At 57.6% G+C, this 4123-nt stretch overlaps 1 long non-coding RNA gene across 1 annotated transcript; it reads left to right on the plus strand.

Annotated features, from left to right (window-relative positions):
* Positions 1-362: 362 nt before the first annotated feature.
* Positions 363-3522, plus strand: LOC116764469. The gene is made up of 3 exons (XR_004352892.1): positions 363-840; positions 1749-1935; positions 2393-3522. It is a non-coding gene; the product is annotated as an uncharacterized LOC116764469 (long non-coding RNA).
* Positions 3523-4123: the final 601 nt, after the last annotated feature.

Consider the following 4123-nt stretch of genomic DNA (forward strand, 5'->3'; position numbering starts at 1 on the left):
GATGCGCAGATGGGTACGCAGAGATGTAAGGGATTTGCTGAATGACAAAATAAAAACACGGCCGCTGAGGAGGGGGCCAGGGCCCCCCTGCACCTGGTGGCAGCCGGGCAGACTTGGATCTCAGATCTCAGTCCTCCCAGCCGCCCAGCGGCGGCAGCCACTGGCTGGTATTTGTGGAACAGCCTCCACTAGGTTGCCAGGGAAACGAGGCATCCTGTCACCACCACTCACCACCACTGGGCCGCCAACACCCACCACACCCAGCTCAGAGGCTTTGGTTGGCCTCTTTGTGCCAGAGTCACATGTACACAAGCTCCTATACTGTGGGTTTGCTCACTGGGGTGAGGGAGCTGCCTGGGGTGAGGCCACTGCCTCTGGTTCCTGAGTGCCACCCACCCATGGCTCTTGGCACTGAGTTCTGAGCAGCTAGCTCCAGGGAGGATTTGGGTGGTTGACTGTCAACACCCATGTGTTAGGGTCCCTGAGCCCCCCTTACCGTCCCCTGTTTTGACTGACACCCTCTCCCACCAGGGACACAGACACAGACGGCCTGCCTGGAGTGGTAAGACCAGTGGAAAGTATAACTAGCAGTTGACGCCCAGAGCTGGGAAGCCAAGTGTCCCCCAGTCTCCCCATCCCATGTCTCAGCTCACTGGTCTCTCTGGGGCAACCTGAGCTGCCCAGCAGTCGAGGCCAGGGCAGCAGGATGGGCCAGACCTCGGAGTCTGGAGGCCTGGGTCGAGTCCTGGCCCACTGCTGAGAGCCTGCTTGGCCTCGGACAAGTGGAAGGGCTCCTCTGAATGCCACCCACCACCTGCCACCTCTGGGCTCCAGGAGCAGGTAAGGATCAGAGAAGAGTGGGCAGGAAACCTCCTCCAGGGATGCCTTGGGCTCCTGGAGCAGGACAGGGAGGGTGATTCTAGGGGGAGTCTGGTGACATTTCTAGGAGAAAGTCTCAACTTTGGACAGAATCAGGTTGGGAATGTGGGCCTGCCCTGCTGCCAGGGAGGATGTGCCTGCAAAGTGAGGAGAAACACAAACCCTGCTTCTCTCTAGCTGTCATCCAGGCGAGGGTCCTGTTCCACACCCAGCCTCCCGTCTGTTCAGGAAAGGGGATCGTGGGTGACCTGTGTGAGGCTTGATTATGAGCGTGTGTATTCCTAAACCAAATTCAACCCCCCTGCCACACTGGGAGAAATGCACTGTCAGTACTCCTGGGTCCTCACCCCTACCCTGCAATGTGCAAAATCCCCACTGCTCCTGCTGAGATGTCCACTGGCCCAGCTGCACAGCACAGCCCGAGGCCCCACTGCCTCTGAGCCTGCAGCCTGGCGTCCTGGGCCCTGAGCCCAGCCTCCCTGTGTGCCCCCTTCTGAGGGCGAGGGTCTTCAAGCAGGTTCAGGACCCTACAGTCCTATGACCCTCACTGGCTCCCACCCCTCCCTGGCCCCTGGGGCCCTCTTTTCTCCACCCTTCTCCAGCAGACTAGGAAACAAAGGACAGGGAGGAGAGGGCTCTGGGGCCTGTAACAAAGGCCTCCAAAGCTTGGGACCTAGGCTGCTGGCTCTTCTGCTGGGGAGGGGGGAGGGGGATAATGCAGGGAGAAGAACCCTTATTTCCGTCCCCAGAAACCCAGAGCCCCTTTCCGTGATGCCACCCGTAAGGCCATGGGATTTAGAGACCTCCACTTGCCTCCTGCACTCTCCAGCTCTTTTCTAAATGTTTTTAATGTACCTTTCATCCCACAGAACACATCAAATACGGCGACCACCACGGAGCAAGATGCTCGTCCCTCGCACTCATTAATTTATTCACCGAACATGTACTGGTGCCTGTCGGATGCCAGGCATGGGGAAAACAGAAAATGAGACACGGTCCCTACCCTCAGGGAGCTCCCGGTCTAAATGGGAGACAGGAGAGCCACGGGGGAGCTCGGTGAGCTGAGGAGCAGCAGGCGCGCGTGTGTACGTGTGCACATGCGTGTATGTGTCTGCATGCGTGTACATGTGCGCATGTGTGTACGCATACGTGTGCGCGTGTGTGCACACACACATACGTGTGCACATGCGTGTACGCGTGTGCGTGGAGAGAAGGTGGATACGTGTTGGGTGCTTGGGGGCCCAGGAGGGCATTGCGGTGCGCTCTGCCCCGGCCCTCTCCGCCTCTTCTCTGAAACAATGGCCTCTGGGGCTTGGCCTGCCGGGAGGCAGGCTGCCCGCGTTCCTCTTCAGCTGCAGGGAGAGGCGGGCTGGGGGTGGAGTGGTGAGGAGGGAGGAGATGGGGAGAAACTGGCCGTTACTGAGCATGTGTCTGAGCCAGCATGTGAAGTGGCTTGTCCTGTTGGTAAGTGGTGGCCAGGATGTAAAGTCTGTCCTCATGCTTTCCTCCACAGCCCCGTTTAGAGGCTACGAGGGCCCAGAGGGTGGAGGACGGAAGGGTGAGAAGATGTACAGCAGGTGGAGGCACAGCCCCTGGGAGAAGGCTGGTCTCCCGGGGAGCCTTCATGCTGCATCCCCAGGGGCCGAGCTGTCTGTGAAGGAGGCTCCTTATCTCCAGGATGAACCCCCTCTGCTCCCCCTTCCTGGGCTAATGAATCCTGGATCCTTTAACTTTTTCCCCCAGGCTCTGTCTCTGCAGCCTGTAAATCACTTTAACATCTATTTCTGCTCCTGGGTTTGCCTGGTCCATCCGATAACTCAAACCTTGAAGAGTTGGCTTTGGCAGATGGCAGCTGGAGTGGAAAGGATGTGCACAAAATTTTCAAATATCTGAGCAACATGTATCATAGCATTTCCCACTGGGAAGGGGCCCCTTCTTACTCTCCTTCTCGCCCCCTCCCAGCCATGCAGGCATTCCCATCATGATATTATTCGCCCAGTTATTCAACAGGTGCTCACTGAACCCATACTCTGTGACCAGGAGGATGAATGAGGCTATGAAGGGGAGACAGAAGAAGCAAATAGCTACTACACAGTAGGATGGGGGCTGGAACAGAGGGACATGGAGGCACCAACAGATGATAGGACAGAAAAGGTGGCAGAGAAGGGGACATTTGAGCTGGGCCTTGAGTGATGAGTAGGAGTTCACCAGACAGACGCAAAGCAGAGAACAGAGTGAGCAAAGCCAGAAAAGCGTGACTGTGTTTGGAAGACACGAGAGTAACCTCGCGTGGCTCCCGCTCACGTGTGAGTAAGAGAGGCAGTAAAGCTGAGTTTGCAGAGGCCTTGAGTGTCGTGCTAAGTAAGGGCCATCACTGAGCCCACAGGAAGTCATCGAAGGGGTTTCGGCAGGAGGACCATGATCGGACTTGCTGCCTGTGACTCCAGCTTGGGTGATGTGCTAACAGGAAGCCCAGGCCGTGCTCCCCGCCTCCCCTTCTCCCCCAGCGTCCACCTCTTTCCACGCTTCTGGGAATTCTGAAAGACCAAGCGCCTTCCTCAACAGCTCTCTTCCCACACTCTTCACCAAACGACAAGAACCAGAAAAATGATAACCACCAGTTATTTATTCAATACATACTTATTGAGCACCTACTATGTGCCAGGAATGTTTCTAGAAAATTGAGACACAGCAGAGAGCAAAAGAGATAAAAGACTGTGGCCCTCCACGGAGCGTGAGTATACGGCGGGTGAACTCGGCACAGGACTGCACGGACTAGCCCTCTGACTCGACTCCCAGAAGCCAGGGCCTGGGACCCAGCTAAGCCTGTTGGAGTCCTGACTGCCACTTTCTTCTTGCACGACCTTGGGCGAGTGACCAGGTCCTGCTGCGTCTCAGCTCCCCCCTGTGTAGCATGAGGGGGCCAAAGCCACTTCAGGGCCGTGGGGAGGATCCTCAGGAGCCAGAGCCTGCTCTGGGCCAGGTGCCGGGTGACAGCTTACCCCAGTTCCCCCACTTGGGGCCCTGACAATGTCACCACAGGGTGCTCTCTGGAAAGTCTCCGAGAAGCCGGGGCAGATGGCGTGCAAGGCTACAAGTCTGTCCTCAAGCTCGCGGGAGCTTTGTGTCCCTAGAGACAAAAGCTTGTTCCCGTCACAGAGGCCGCTCCGGCCACCACCCTGTCACCGCAGTGCCTCCACCTTCCTGCCGTGACAGCCCTGCAGAGTGGCCCAGAGGGGCCCGA

Source organism: Phocoena sinus, chromosome 13 (genome assembly GCF_008692025.1).
Source record: "Phocoena sinus isolate mPhoSin1 chromosome 13, mPhoSin1.pri, whole genome shotgun sequence".
Taxonomy (NCBI): domain Eukaryota; kingdom Metazoa; phylum Chordata; class Mammalia; order Artiodactyla; family Phocoenidae; genus Phocoena; species Phocoena sinus.